A 16,737-nucleotide genomic window follows, 5' to 3' on the forward strand; every position below is an offset into this window, starting at 1 on the left:
TTCTATGTAATAATTTTCAGAAGTAGAAAACAGTTGTCACTTTTACTATATCTATAATCTATATCTATAATCTATATTTAATCTGGGCTATAAGATTCTGCAACATTTTATTTTTAGTCACTCCATTATTGGTAATTATAATGATGCCTGCTAGTCAATTAAATATTCATTTCACTCTTTCTTATGTATACATTGCCAGTACTTCCTAGAGATCTTTATAAGGTTTTGAGTTTGGAAAGTTTGCCGTGTCCTTTCTTAACAGAAAAGAGATCAGCAATTCCATAAGATCAAATAGCGTAGTAGGAAACCTGCTTTCTGACCTGGCTGAAATGATAATTTATGAAGTGTTCTGACTGTATCAATAGGCCTAAAAGGAGAGAGAAAGAAGGGGAGAGGGAGGGAAAGAGAGAAACCAAAGCCTATTCCGAACATCAAATGCTAATTGCAACTGAAGACAAGCACCTGAATTTCTGCCACGACGGGAGAATAGTGTTGCCAGGAGCATTGCAATGGCCATTTGGCATTTCAGCTGTCGGCCCTGCAGCATATAATCACAGTGTGTATTTAAGTTCTCCAGCAATTGCAAGTCTACTAAAAATGTAGTATTCTGACATCCATCAAGCTGAAGGAATGACAGGTAAAAAATACATATGAATATAAATTGCGTTCTTCCTGAGGGTGCTTTTTGTATGAAAAGTGATTGAGCTTGCATTTGAGTAAGGTTTTTTCATTCTTCTTCTCTGCAGTCCTTGAAGTCACTTGGTAACAATAACACGGCGTAATTGTTTTATGAAACTGAGTATTTAGCTTCATAACGACTACCTGTGCCCTATGCAGAGAGAAACTTTCCACTGCTGCAGTACGAGAGTCCCTGTGCCTTTGAAAAGTGTATGCCATTTCCCTCAACACGTCAAACAGTTTTAGGAATGGTTGTGAGGGATTTGGAAACCACAGCTGTCTTTCTTTCCTGCTCCTTTGGAAGCTATCTGTGCTAACAGCAATAACCTCTTTTCCCTTCATGTGATGACATTCCCAGAAGAAATGTCTTTTATGCAATGGCTTCCAGGTCATGGAAAAAAAAGTCACTGAGCGGCCTATGTGGAAAAACCTAAAGAAACGGAAAGAGATAGCAGCTTGGTGGTGACATAGGGTAGAAACCCCATATCATAGGCAAGTAGCAGTTAAGCCCTTGCTCACCTCTATCATTGTGGGCTTCTGGTTGAAAGCTTATCTTCAAGAACTAAGATATTAAAGTTCCTGCCCAACATAGCATTGATACATAGGCTTAATGTTAAGTATATTGGTAATTCTACTGAATCAACAACAGTCTTCATGTCATAGAAGAAATCCCCAGTTAAAAGGCTCAAGCAGGCAGGGCTATACAGGCAGAATGTTGAAGAATTGAATGAAAAACATAGTTTTAATCCACTAAATCAGAAACATCTTTTCCACTGTAGACTGAAACATAAATTTTCTTTCTCTTCCGGAAATACCTTCCCTGAAACATATTTTCTTCAGCTCCATCTCAGTAGTGGCAAAGGGACAAGTTTGAAGGTCAGACCTTAAAAAGATCCTTTATTTCAATACTTGCAAAGGTATTGAACAAAACAAAGCTGTGCTGCAAGTCAGTCTCCAATTTGGAGCATTGTGGACACAGCTAAACAGGATTATTGGCAGCAGCCTAAACTCATTAATGTATTCATTCTGTCAGATTGAATATACCTTGCTTACCTGGATATAATAGCTTGAATCTTTCTGCATGGCACTTTGTTGGATCTTGGAGGTGTAGCTTACACAGCAGAATCTTAATTTCTTATCCATTTTGCTGGAAGTTGTTTCTAAATAATGACACAAAAATGAACCTTCTGCATCTGGATTGTTCACCCAATTGAAAAAGCACAAAAACTCTCCACCCTGCCTGCAAACCGGGTTCAACATTACACACATTTACTTGAGTTTACAAGCAAATGTACAGCTAAAATATTGTCTTCATAGTAAACTACTGCTGCCAGCAAGCACTATGAGAATATCTGCGTCAAGGCATGCCAAAATGATGACTCAGGACCATCTACTATAACATTTTTCTTGAATAGCAAGAGGATAATGAAAGTGCCCAGCCTCCACTATACGCTTCAAGATTTGTCTAATGACAGGAGCACTTGAAAGCTCAATAAATTTTCAGTGTGAATGTAGGAAGACATATCTTGTGTTCTGATGTGCATAGAAAGTAGATCTTGAGAGCAGTCACAGCTACCACAGACCCAGACTGAGGCCAGACTCTGGGCTGGACTGGGGTAGGAGCTGCGTTAATTCAGTGTAATAGCTAGAAAGCCTCTACAAGCAAGGCTGCAATGGAGACATAAAAGGAATTTAAAGCTACTTCTCTGATAAAAAAATGAAGAAAGAAAGATGATATTAAAGGCAGGGCAAGAGGCCACGTACAATCCCATAGCTGAATATTCCTGAGGGGAAAAAGAGAAAGGAAAACAGGCCCACAGAAGAGGTGCCCTTAAATTAGTCTTGAAGCAAAAATCTGTGGTGACCGCTGATCTGAGATCTTTCATTCCCCATCTCTAGCTGTTAAGTTTACAGATCTCAGCTGGGCCCATTTGGTATTTATCCTTTCTCTAGGGAGAGAAGGGAAAAAACAGTGTACAGACTTCCCAGTCTTTGAAAGCCCAAAATAATAGCTGTTACGCTTCACATTGGCTGACCTTTGCGAGTGAGGACATGCCTCCAACTGGCCTAGCTATTTTCTCAGTAGAGATGTCAGTGTGCTGCACATACTCCACGTTACTGAAGGAAACTTTAGGCACATCTTGGTAATCAGGACTCCAATGAGAGCAGCTTTCATTTTCATGAGAAGATTCCTTCCAAACTGCACCTGGCAAATTAAGAATTGTTGTGAGTTCACTGTGTTTAGATTGTGTGACACTGCTAAACCTAACAAATGGTATTACTTCATAAACTAAACATACGTTTTATTGTAGTAATCCATCAAAAGATGATGCCCTAAGATAGTTCTTCAAATAACTCTGCAGGCACTATAAAATGAGTATTTTGAAATATGAAAGCACAAGAAAGACTGTTCTTCATAGCCTGTGCTATAGACTTTATGACCAAGATTTTAGCTGCATGTGGTCTAGCCATTGTCTTTGAACTTCAGAACTGTTACAATGAATGTGGCTTAAAAACTAAGATTGATTTTTGTCATGCCTCTTTTCTCCTTGATAGTGCATCAGCCACTATAGTAAGGGCTGGGATCAAGTTTAATAAGGCGGTGTCATAAAAAAAGAGGGAAAAAAGCATGACAAAAATGAAATCAGCTTCAAAAGAAAAGTACTTCTTACTCCAAAATGCTGCATTGCCTGGGCCGTAAAAAGATCACAAAGGAAAAGGAGGGCAAATGAAAGAAATGTTCTTTCTTGTTCTGTGCATGATACCAAGGACCTTACTATTTAGGTAGCAACCTTACAAGAAAACAAAGCTCTGAGACCATGTGAAGCACCTAAACTTGTGGATGGATTTCAAAGTGTGGAGAGTAGTGGAAAAGACATTCCCAGTATTGGCTTAGTGGTAGGTTACATTCCAATCCACAGGAATTTAAGAGAAGCTTGGAAGCTTCATTTACATTTGTGTATGGTATGGCTGGACTCTAGATAAAAGTATTGGGAGCAGAATGAATGAAGTGGAGCCTCTTGAGCTTGGGGGTGTGGGATATCGGTCTTTTACAGTTACTGGTCAGACAAATAAGTTCTAGTTTGCAGTTTTGCCATATGGCCACCTCATATACATTTCCAAGTCCTGACAGCAGCTGGTGTGAAGTTCAAAATTATTTTTGTTCAAGACTTTCTCTATTGCAGATTTTAGAGGCCAGAATTAGAGGGTGCTGAATTCTTTCAGCTCCAACCAAACACAGCAAAAGTTGAAAGCATGCAGACTGGACCTTTTGAAGATACCAGTTGAACATCTTGTGGGAGAACTCACTACGCTTACATGATCATGCTGCTCCATGTATTACACATCTTGGAAACATAACATTAATGTTGTGCAGGAAATACTGTAACAGGCCAGAAAACTAAACAAACAGCAGTCATTCCCCACTCTCAGCTATTTCATCAGTTTTCTGCTATTGTTACAAAGGGTTTGACTGAAAACAGAGAGAAGTGAGTATGAGCACCCCTCCTACAGGAAAACCTGCAGTGCAGCATAATGGATAAGGAAATCTCTGCAACTTCTATTAGAGGGTTCTTCTCAGTCATTCCAAATGAGGAGGGGAGGAGGCAAGGTTTGCTTTCCTGTAAAGGGATGCAGCAAATTCCTGTGGATATCAGCTACAGTCTGACATCAGCGTGGTGCCAGGCAATCAACTGCAGAGCTAACCATTCAGCCATGGAGGTATCTAACAAACTTGCACAAAAGATAATCCCCGGGGAGAAGCCTTAGGAGTAATCACACACGTAATCCTATTATGAGAGAAGTCCCTAGTAAGCTTTAAAGATTAAATGACATCAAGGCCCTCCCAAAATAGAAAGAAAACAGATCATCAGGGAAATGGTTTCTGATTGTTAGAATATCAGAACAGTGTTCTCAGTTCAAACACTCTAAAGGACATTTGTCTGAGAAACCATATGATACAATTCATCGGACAATGACCTGCACACACAGCAAGCTGCTGTCTAGCTGCTAATACTGGGGTCTTGAGGAAGGGAAAAAAAAAATTGCTGTGAAAAGAACCACCATAGGATTGCAGGCAGAAAATTCAGCAAATGAATTAAACTCTTGTGGAACTGTGATTCACAAAAAGATAATTTATTTTCTGGATTACAGACTAGGAGAGATGTATGGATTCCTAAGACCTATTAGAGTTTCAGGTACGATGCTTCTGCACTGAGAATATTTCACAGTTTACTGAGCATGAAGAGTACTCATGGTATTCCTAACCAGTCATGGTTTGGTGTGTCTCAAGCAAGGCAAAATTGGATGTCTTTGTTTAGAATGAAATAAAAAATGCTGCAGTGTGACAGGCAGTTCAAAAAGAAAGAGGAAACACAAAAATGCTTACTTGAAAAGAGTGGACATGAGAAACATGCAAACACTGTGTGAAACAAGTGAAAGGGAATGTATTCTGAAAGAAAAAGCTGGCTGCGATGTGAAGATTTGTCCTTTCATAACATGCAGCACTGGGCTGTGATAAACCGTGTTATTTGCCAATGTTGTTTCTGCCTCTCTGATGCATACATTAAATTTATATACAACTGAGTTCTTCAAGCTGTGGCATAAGCCTTATGACTGTTAATTTTGAACGTGTGGATCTGGAACATGTGAACTGTCAATGGCATATTTAGTTATTACTTGCTTATTTAGCTAGCACTTACATCCTCCAGAAGAAAAACAGAACGATATAGGTTGGTCATCAGGCATTTGAGTTTCTGCTGTTGGAATGGCAGACTGATCCACCTGCAACACCTTACACCAGTTTATCTGTTATTTTATCTGTTTTGCAGGTTACCTACCTTTGGTTGCCCCAGGATTTCAGCTGCCATTATCCCATTGTTGACTTTTCAAACAAGCACTGTTAGCTCTTTTCCAATCCTGCCATTTGAGTTTGGAAGGAGATTTCCAAGATAAGAATGCCTCTATCTCCAGCCAAACCCATCTATTTTTTTTTTTCCTGTGATGCGTACAAAAGCTTCTGCAATCTTTATGTTACTGACATGCAGACCATTGCTTAGTATGGTAAGTCAGCATCTTTGTTGCCTGTACTGCTTCATCTGGCTTTTTCCATCCATTGATTCCTGTAGACTGCAAGATGTTTTCAGCCAGGATCATAATTTTCTTCTGTGTTTGTAAACAACATAGAGCTGGGACTCCAGCAGGGCTCTTACGAGTTCTGGTAAACAGCAACAGCACCAAGCAACAACAAAATAATGTATGTGGTAGAAATACTTTTGTTGGATGACTATATGTTTAATGGAGAAGACAGTAAATATTTTTTGCATGTTTTTTTTATGAAGTGAATGGCGTTACCAACATGAGTAAATTAAAAGAGCTGCACTGAAAGAATTTATGGCCAACTTGACGTCACAGACCCGAAGTTTAGGAGTTGCTTGCATTAGTTTGAGGGAAATAGCTAAATGGAAATCGTGGTTTTTGTAGTGAGTTAAATGATAGCTGGAATCCATGCAGATGGTCTTTAATGAATGGGAAAGGAAGTAAAGACACAAGGGGGTAATATATACAATGAGTGAACACAGGAAGGAAGAATTGTCTAAAGTAAGCAAATGATTGACAGAAAGAATATTATATTAAGTAGTGAAACAGACAGATCTAGCAAGAAAGAAAAAAAGAGGAGTTTTGAGGGAAGAACAATCAGAAAGTAGAGACAGGTATTGGGGAGTTAAGAGCATCAATATTTGAAAATGTTGGGAAATGAAATAAAATAAATTGAACATGGAGTACTTTGGCAATCAATTAAAAAGCAGCATAACTAAAGTAAAAATAATAGAGATTTTTTTTTAAACAAAACAGTCAAAGGCGTTTGCAAAGAAAAAAGTGGAAAACCCAAAGATTTAAACCATTATTACTGTAACTTGGTATTAAAAAGAAAAGAAGTAAACTGATTGTCTTTTACAGCATTGTAATCTGAAAAACCATGTTCAGCAGCTAAATTCAAAAGATAAATTTGGTAAACTATCGCTGAGAGCTGTAGCACACTAAACAAGTATGAACTGTGTTACACAGAGGACTATTTTTCAAGTTACAAAACTATCCAATTTGGTGGCACACATATATTAAGATGCAGTTATTTGAACACTCTCCTTTGGAAACATTTATTCGAGATTTGATCAAATATTTCTGTGGGGGATCTTAACTTAGTATATAAGAGGGTGGTAACAACAGAGTTGATATTCTGCATCAGGCCCATGGTCCATGTCACCCAGATCTCTCTGACTAGCCACCAAAGACATTTAGTTCAGGAATATTAGAACTAAAGCAAGCACTGAGTAATACTTTCTCTATATGGATACAACATTCATTTATTCCCTAGCATAATGATGCTTCTCCTTTATTTACCGTTTCTTTCCTAGCTTTGTTTTTATTTTGTTTGTTTGTTTGTTTTTATTTTATTTCGTGCCTCAGCCAATCATTGAATATACATTTTTCAAAGAATTTAAATTGGTGGTTCTCTTTTCTGACCAGTAAGAGCTAATTCAAAGGCCAGCTGTTTTTTCCTGGATACCCTTAGGAAGAATTGGGGAATGAACAGTCCCACGGAATGCCTATTATTTCCCCCAGTAGTTTTGTGATGATTCTCATAGTATACTCCTACCTGTTTTTTTTGAGGAAACCTTGTTAAAAGCCAGTTTGTGACAAAGGGCTGCCAAAAGGTAGGAATGTATCCAGCAGGCTTATTGCATGGAAGGTGCACTCTATGTGGCATAATGCTGACAGTATGACAAGAAGTATATAGCGGTTGTGAAGTGTCCCTGTGGCCTACCATGTAGTGCCTATTCTTGCTTTCTTGATGACACAGCTGGGGAGGACATGTTTCAAAGAGTTTTGCTCCCTTACCCTGAATTTTGCAGCTGAAAATGTCAACTGAACCTTTAGCATGGGCAATCATAGACACGAAAATGTGTTTACAAATACAAAGAAAATAGGGATATAAACCCAGAGTAATTTGTACATTTACACAGGGACAAATTCTGCTCTCAGTTATAGCTTGTTGGCCCAATTAACATTACCCAAGGGCCAAGTTGGCCTGAGGCAGAGTTGGCCCCTTCTTTTTTGAATAACATGACTATTTGGAGAGGCAGCTGTAGGGTAGTCTTAAAGCAGAGGTTAATAATCTAATTGTGTTACATTTCAGGCTAATAAAACTGTAGCATTTGAGTGTGATGAATTATTGAAGAAGACAGAAGATACTGGGTGAAGCAATAAAGGAGAGATGATAAAGACAAACTTATTACAATTAGTAAGTACCACTGAGGTGACACATGGTAGCTTATGATTAGTTTACTGCAAGGGAAATTGGAACAGCTACAGTCAGTAAAAAAGAAAAGTAATAAAGTGAAAAAGAAGCATGCTAGATATAAATATGAAGCAATGAATACAGAAGATGATAAGACTGAGTGTAAACAATTACAATGCAATCAGAAATGAAAGATATTTAAGAAATAAGTGTCCAAATAAAAACAAAACTCTCCTCATTACCCAGGGAATAAAGATAAGTTAAAAGAGATAGCAGAGCTTAGGATGTGATTTACTGACAGAAAGAAGTATACATAGCCAGACTTAAAAAGAGACTTATATAAGTGAGGACTCCCAATATAGGAACAGACAGTAGAAACACTAATTTCCCAAGGGGAGAAGAAGAAATACTGAAGAAAAATAAGAATTTGCCAACAGAGATGATCAGGAAATTAGAATGTCTGAAGTCTGTGAAAATATCAGTGCAGACAGATCCATTCCAGATCTCCCAAGGAAGTGGCAGGAGAGATAGGGAAGGTTTTAGTGGATACATAATAGGCAAGCCGTTATGAAAGAGAGAGGGAATGAAGCATTGGCTTTACTTAATATTTTAGAAGATATGCAGGCAAGATTAAGATGACAACTGACCTCTGAAATTAAATCAGCAGACTGTACATCTGGAAGGCAGCGCTAACCAAGATAAATAGCACAGTGGGTGTTTGTGAGTCTCACGGTTGTAACAGCAAGTTGTTGGTGGACATTGGCAAATACTCAATTTATGCCTCAGTTTCTCCATCTGGAAAGCTGGGATATTGATATTTATTACAAAGTATTCTAATTGTAGCTAATAAATTATTTGCAACTTTTTTTGTTTTTTACTCAGGAAGAAAGGAAATCTCCCATTAATGAGAACTGGTTCATCATGATCTCACACACCTTGAAGACCCCCAGCCTAACTTTCTGTAGTTTCCACAGGGCTTTGTGGTCCACTTACAGTATTTTTGACAGAACTTCAGTAGCTACAATGGACATCTTTTTCATATGAAAACAGAAAGATTCAAATACTCTGGATTTTACCTCTGTTTAGTGTTATGGTCTTATCCAATCCAATTGTTTTCTGGTGATTTAACACACAGGAGAGACTCCTTACTTTCTCAGTACTAGATGGTTGTTTCCTTCTGCTATAGCATTCAGCCAGTCAGGAGATGCAAAACACTGACTTCTCTTTCTAAAATTCAGTCAGGTCTATTTTTTGGAGTCAAACAGTGAAGCTGCAATAGATTTGGTTTTCTCTGTCTTCATTTCTATTCTTAAGATCACAGACGATAATAAGGTGATTTATTGAAAATTGCTTTGTTTGTTTTAAGGGTCAGTGGTGTCACAGAGAACACTTAGAATTCATACTGAAGTTGAGGGTTTCTGGAGAGACATTATCGTTTCTGCTAACAAATTGAGCATTTACTTCCATTTATAACAGCAACATGTGCATTGTGAAAATGTGTATCAATGTTGCAGTGATTCACAGTAATTATTTTCATAAGAACAGGTTTCAAAATTGCAGAGCAATAAAAGAATGTAGTAAACAAATTGAAATGCTTCCACAAGGCAACAGACAATACTGTATATAAGCCTGAATAATTCAGAATATGGTAATATTTTGTAATGCAAAAGATACTAAAAAGTGAAATGGGAATTTTGGGGAGAACTCGGGTGTTTGTTTCATTAGCTTTATTGGGCTTGGGATTGCCAAGACAAAAATCTCATTGTGAAAGTAGCTGCATGCTAATGAAAAAATAGCAGAAGCAATTAATAGAAATGCAAAAGCTTTTGAATGACAGTAATTCTGTCTCAGAAATTAGGTCTTTCAAAGACTGTTGAGAATTGTCTGCTTCTAGCTGTGGGGAGAATTTGGTCAGCTTTCAGCTTCAGAGACATTCTTCTCGTCATGAAGTCCATATTTAGGCACAGATTCCCAAGCTGATGATTTGCTTGAGAGAAAAATATATCTATCTCCAGCTGAAGTGATTTGAAATGTTCCCATTGGCTCCAAACAGGAGTTGGAACACGCTGTGTGTAAGAAGGTAGCCCCTAATCTCTCTAGCAGACTAACTCATCTTTGCTGCTTCTTAAATTAAGTTTTCTAGCACTGCCAGAACAACCATTTCAGTTGCTAAACATGATACCAAACCAAGAGATTTCTAAGCTAGATGTGCTAGAACAAGGCAACCTGGTTTAAATAGCCAACACTGAGCAAAATGTAGTAAAACAGACAAAACTGTACAAACAAAGTAAAACAGGATCAACCCAAAATAAAATTAGCCTCAAATCCTATCTTGCTCTTGTTCAAACTAGCACTTTGGCAGATGTTAATGAAAGTTGATTTCTATTGGTATAGTGGGGAATTTTAATACAGTCAAACAGGGAGGAGAATTTTACTCCTGTGGTGTGACAAACTATTTCCTCCCCCTTCAGTTCTTGTGTATAATGCTATCCTTTCCCCGCTTACACTGTTAATACTGTTTTCTGGAATAGACAACATCTCCTGGATTTGTTGACCTTAAAAACAATGGAGAATATTTCCAGAGATTAGGAAAATTGTATGCTAAACACATTTTGTAGTTGAAATGGCCTCAATACATTTATTTGTTGTGCAACAATACCGTAAAAATCTTGATGCAAATAGCAACACAAAGTTATAGGGTAGCAAACCAAATGGTCATAGATCCTTGTCTGGTACACTTTGACTCAGTGTCCTACTGTTTGCAGGATCCAACCTCTGCAGTGGCTGTCAAGCTCTGTAGTTTTGGGTTTGGAGATTTTCCCACTTCACCACATTAATTAATGTCTCTCAACCTTCTATTTCATACAGTGCTGTTCCTAGGAGTGATTGAGATGGAGGAGTAGGATAATAATTCACAGAATTGCTATGCTTTTGCAAAATGAATTCACAGATATTATTTTCATTTACATTTCTGTTGAAAAAAGTGAAGAAGAGTCAGAAGGTTTCCTGACAAAGGGAATGTGTCATTTCTTCATTAAAGACTTTACAAATTGGTGTATATTCATAGATTAAGAAACAGCCAATTTTAGGAGTACTTACAATGCTCATATATTTACATTGGCATAAAGTTTAGCTATTTTGTTTTCTACCTCTGAAAGATGAGAGCAATCAGTCCCTAACAGCTGACATGTGTAATAAGATACTGTGCTACAGCTATGTTATGTATTATTAATTCAGTTTTGATAATGCTGTAGACTGTAGATAATGCTGTAGGATACAGGGGGGATGGTGTAAGGAGGGAGAGATGATCAGGTGAAAACTGATTGGAATCAGTTTCAAAACAAATAAAAGGGTAGTTCTTCATGCAATAGGTAGCTGATTAGTGCAACTCCCTGACAAAGGATGCTGTGGATAGTATAAATCTACATAGAGGAAAACAGAAAATTTAATGGAATAGAAATTAATTGAAGATTACTAAATGTATAGAAACTATTTCTAGCTCATGAAGAGCTGAAAGTACTTGAAGGCTGGACTGTTCTTACTCAAACTTAGGTATCTGCTTGTGATCCCTGCTGGAGACCAGGCTCTGGGCTTGACAGAATATTGCTGTCATCCAGGATGGCTTTCTAATGTTCCTATGTTTTAGGAATCAAAGTTTAATATTTGCTGAATACAGTAAATAATTTTAATTTACCATACATTATATATAAAATATTTCTTACCCGAGAAAGAAATATATACCACAAATATGCATAGTCCCTCATTTTCTTCTGACGTAATATTCCATGAAATAATAGTGATCTCATTGTATCACTGTCTGTCTCCCTATGAACCCTAATTTAATTAGCAGGAAAGCTTAAACCGAAGATGCTTAGATGTACGATTTTTGTATGAGAATTTGAATGCTCTGCTTTGTAGTGGCTTCATTTGCCCAGATCGGGTAGTCAGAGTTCTCTGAATACCAGGTGTCTTCACTGGGGCATTTAAAATAGAAGCATTAGAGAATTTTTGTGATATAACATATGCTTTTTCTAAAAGAAAACATTTCTCCAGCCTAAAATGAAATACATATGGACAAGCCGCAAGTGCCTTACAGTGAAAATCAGTGCAGGCAGAAGGGTCCACCCATACAGATTAAATTCTGGGACTGGATTCCAAATATGTAACCCTCCCCCCCAGCTCCATGTATAGCACACTGAAGGTTTTCCAAACACAAAACATGTGGTCAGTGATATATCATTTTGGATGCCTTTCTGATAGCATCCCATAACCCCTTTAGCAATTTTTCTGCCTTGATATGATAAACAGTGCCATGCGTTATGGGGTGAGAACTCTTTGATTTATGAGCATTTCAAAGGAGCAATGTGTACTTACTCATTTGGTATATGCAAGAACAAATTCTAGAAAAGCTCATGTGTCTTTTGCTTTGGTTTGTTTTGCTGAAACATGACAAAATTGGGTTTTAATATTTAAAACTTACAAGAAAAAAATGCAGAATTTTATTTTTTTCTGAAGTCTGGTCCAAACTTGTAATCAATGGGGACCTTGATTTGATTTTGGTTGGTCTTGGATCAGCTTTTTAGTCATCACAAAATAAAGATAGATTATTTTACAATCAGGCCATATGAGCACAAAACTTTATATTTAACTCTGTACTTTAGTATTATGTTGATCTCTTTAAAAATATATTTTATTTTAATGCTTATTCTGCATTCTGCATGTTTAAATGGGTTGTTTTTATTCTCTTTTCAATTATCCATCTCTAATGTGTACTAGGGTTCTGCTGCTTCATGACCCTAATTCTTTTATTTGTGATTTATTCTCCTCTTACAAATAGTCATTCTATTTTGTCGTTGTAGTACGCTGCTTATGTGTAGAAACATTTGTAGAAGACTGAAATTATTTCACTGTAGTATTTATGCATGAGGAATTATGTGGCAGTAAAGTAAATGGTGAGTGGGAGGAGGTAATGTCTTTACTCTTTCCTTCTTTAAAGCAGGATCCAGTGGGTGTGATTAGCAGCAACTCTTAGTTCAGCATCTGCATTTAATCAGAAGTTATTTCCCCATTTCCTAGACTGCTTAGTGTAAAACTTCACCACTTCATCTCTCTTCCCTGCCAATCAGGCAATAAAAGAAAAGTTTCTAACTTTCTCCTCTTTTTTTTTGGCCAACTTTAATAAAACTTAAATATCTGATTTTCTGCAAAGAAGTAATAACATAAGTAAAGTAAATGACTAGACAAAACGTTTCAGTTTTGCTGAAGTTTTCATACAGCACGGTACAGGAGTGACTCAGCAACACAGGATAGGATGAAAATGTTTAAATAATTACCTACATTTAATTTTAAGTTCAAGTATTAATTTCAGCTTACTGTAATTAGCAATGCAAAACAGCAGTGGTTTCCTGGTTTCTGGCACATCAATGACATTTACTGTGTATCAAGAGTCATGAGTTTGCATTAAGGAATTCTCTGCCTTGAATTGCCCCCTCCTTGCCCCTGACAAAAGTGCTTAATCTGCTCTTGCATTTAAGCAGTGGATCAAAAACAATTGATATAACCACGGGAAATCACATGAAGAAACAACAATTTAACTATATAAAGTTGAAAGAAATTTTTGCCTTTCTTTTTAAGAAAAGAAGCCTCCCTTTTCCTGTATAAGGTTTATAGCCACAAAAACATTGACATTCACATTCAAATGTAGGTAATTCTTTATAAGGTAGAAATGTAATTTTCTTTTTTTTTTTTTTGTTTCTGTAATCAGACATCAAACATGAGTTTGGTTATATTGAAAGCAAAGATGGATAAAATATCTTTTAACATGATCTCTTGCATGAAAACCTGCCAGCAGGATTAATTAGTATTAGGCAATTAATAAATTAAAAATTAACTCCCTATTACTTTTCTTTGAGCTAATCTCACGAGATTTGTAATTACATTCTGTTGCCCTTCTGCTTCACATTTCTTTGCTTGCCATCATGCCCAAATACTACGCAAAGATTTTTATGCTATATATAATACACATAAAATACCATCACCACAAGGATCAGATTGGATGGACCGATATGGCTGTGCCCAGAAGTTGCAGATAAGAAATAATCAGTAAAAAAATCTCAGCAATTCTTATTTCCTGTAGGTGAGGGGGTCATGTCACCCTGTGCAGATTGATACCAGACTGAAGCTAATTGCCTGTTCACTTCCACATCATGGGAGCTGGGGAAGATTCCAAGAAATTAGTAAAATATGGAAAAAAATGTTTAACAAGTTTACAGGTTAAAAGTTCAGATTCCTGTATCAAATGTTACGATTTTAATAGCTCTGTTGCAGAACTCTGTGCATGAAAGTGAAGGATTTTAAAGTGTTCTGTATGGGGGCTGAAATCTGTCTCTAAATACTTATAGGAGGTGATTCCTGTCATCTAAGATCTGAATTGCCTCAGAGCTTAGACCCTTGAGGAAGCCTACTCTTGAAGTGCAATAGTAATATGAGGTAAAGTACAAACTAAAACAGAAAAAAATATGTAAACTTAAATAGAAGTATTTTTCACTCTGCAGTGTATTGCACAAGCACAGACAGTAAGGCAGCTGGTATTCCTTGGAAGTCTAGAACATAATTGATTGATAATGATATTCAGCTCCAAAATCTTTGTTTCCCTCTTAGGAGTTTAAAGAGAGAAAAAGAACTGTAATTCATGAGTGGTGAAATATAAACTTTAAGTCTTTGTCTTTAATGAGATTGTGTTACACTTTACCAAGATTTTCACATCACTGAAGTTCCAGGCACAGCTGAATGTTACCATTTATGTCATTAAGGAATGTCTAGGGGCTGTTTTTCAAGGGTGGGAGGAGAGAGCTGTGTGTGGTGGTTCTTTTTTTTAATATATGCTTTTCTTACCTCTTTGGACATCCATTACATCATATAAGTGGTTCAAATTAAAAGTTATTCTGCTACCTTGTGGCTGTAACTTGAAATACCATATCCTCAGTGGTCTAACTTATAAAATTCTCCATTATATTGATACTCATTCCACTTGGCATTTGTTAAACTGCATCCAGAATATTGTATTCAGTTTTACAACCCTCCCCAGTTGGAGACATAACTCTCTTGTACCAAAGGCTGAGTGTCAGAGGTGATAACTACTTCTTTTTTCCTCACCCTTCTTCTGTATCACTTTTAAAGCATAGAAACAGAACATGGAGGGGAAATCTGCACTGATGCTGCTCTTGTGCCTGAACATATTTCAAACTTTGATGAGAGCAGTCCAGGGACGATGGAGAATGTCACACATAATCTGGGAGAACTAAAAAATGTGACAACTTTAATGTTTAGATGACACCAAAACTGTATGTCTTCAGGATCAGAATTTTATGTTCCTCAGTGTTGTGTAGAACCCAGCTTAGATACCCTTTTTTAGCTCTTCTTACATATCCTCCTTTTGAATATTTTTTTACTCTTCTTGAAATGAAAAAGACATTTAGTTCAGAGGAATCATCTACTAGGCACTTGCAGTGACCATGGGTGTCATACTTCTTTGTCAGTGGTGGGCAATGCACAACATAAAGCATTTGTCCAGTCTGTGTGAATAATTGACCCATTGCTCTCTCCGAGACAGGGAAGAAGGAGAAATCTTCTCCTCTCTCCTTGGAAAGGTCTTCCTGTGGACCTCTAGACATGAGAAAGATGTGATTTTGGAAAGCTGAACTCTTCCATTAGCGTCTTCTCTCTTTTCCTGAGGGCTTTGCGGTGTGATGTCCACCATGTGCCCAGACATATATTTGTCTAGTAATAAAAAGAGACTGTATAACCCATTTTAACTGAAACTTTTCCTATCCTGAATTAATTAAAATGAGTATAAATGGTTTATCATAAGAATTACTATGCTGAGACCTTCAATCTTTCTAATTATCTAATTTTGAACAATTTATGCAAATGTTATTTAAATTCCTAAGTGTTCAGAATTCCTGATTTGTGGTGTGCAATTGTAGATATGCTGACATTAAAGCATCACTGACCTTAATACTTAAATAGCGTAGAAATAGTGAGATAGTCTCTAGCCTCAGTCTAACCATAATAATAACAGTAAGATAATTCAAATATCCAGGATTCCATTCTGTGCCAGGTGTTTCGAGAAATACTTTATATAGCTCTATTTGCTAGTCCATCTTCAGATGACCTCAAAAGACCAGTTCTCATTGAAACCAGCTTTAGGTCTGTCCTGGTATTTGTAGCTATTCTTAGCAGGAAGAGTTTGAATAACTCAATTAGCTTTCAATATAGTGTAAAATAGTGACAGAATAGCGTTTTAATAACATTAACATTCAAGCCATATTATAAAGCAATAATTTATTTGTGCTTATATTGACAATAATCATAAATTACTGCAATGAATCATTATGGTTTATTATATGCCAAATATGCAGAGAAGCCATAATCTCCAAATTGTGTTGCACTGAATCAGATTTGCTGGATGAACTGTCTTCATCTTGTATTTTATAGAAAAAGTCATTAACTAAACTTCTCAACAGTATTTTCCTGCAAGTGTTTTTTATTTTATTAAGAGATATCAATGGTCATGCTGGATAAAGACGGAGCTTCAGAGGATCTCTGTTTAACATAAGAGAAGAAAAAGGCCTTCATTTTTGAGTTATCAATTCAAAATTCCATTAGAGGCCCAAAATACTCGTTTAAGTATTATTTTGTACTTTAAACATTGAACAAATTTTTGCTTTTTAAACTGAAAGGCAAAGTCCCACTCTCTATTG

This window comes from Calonectris borealis, chromosome Z (genome assembly GCF_964195595.1).
Source record: "Calonectris borealis chromosome Z, bCalBor7.hap1.2, whole genome shotgun sequence".
NCBI classification, from domain to species: domain Eukaryota; kingdom Metazoa; phylum Chordata; class Aves; order Procellariiformes; family Procellariidae; genus Calonectris; species Calonectris borealis.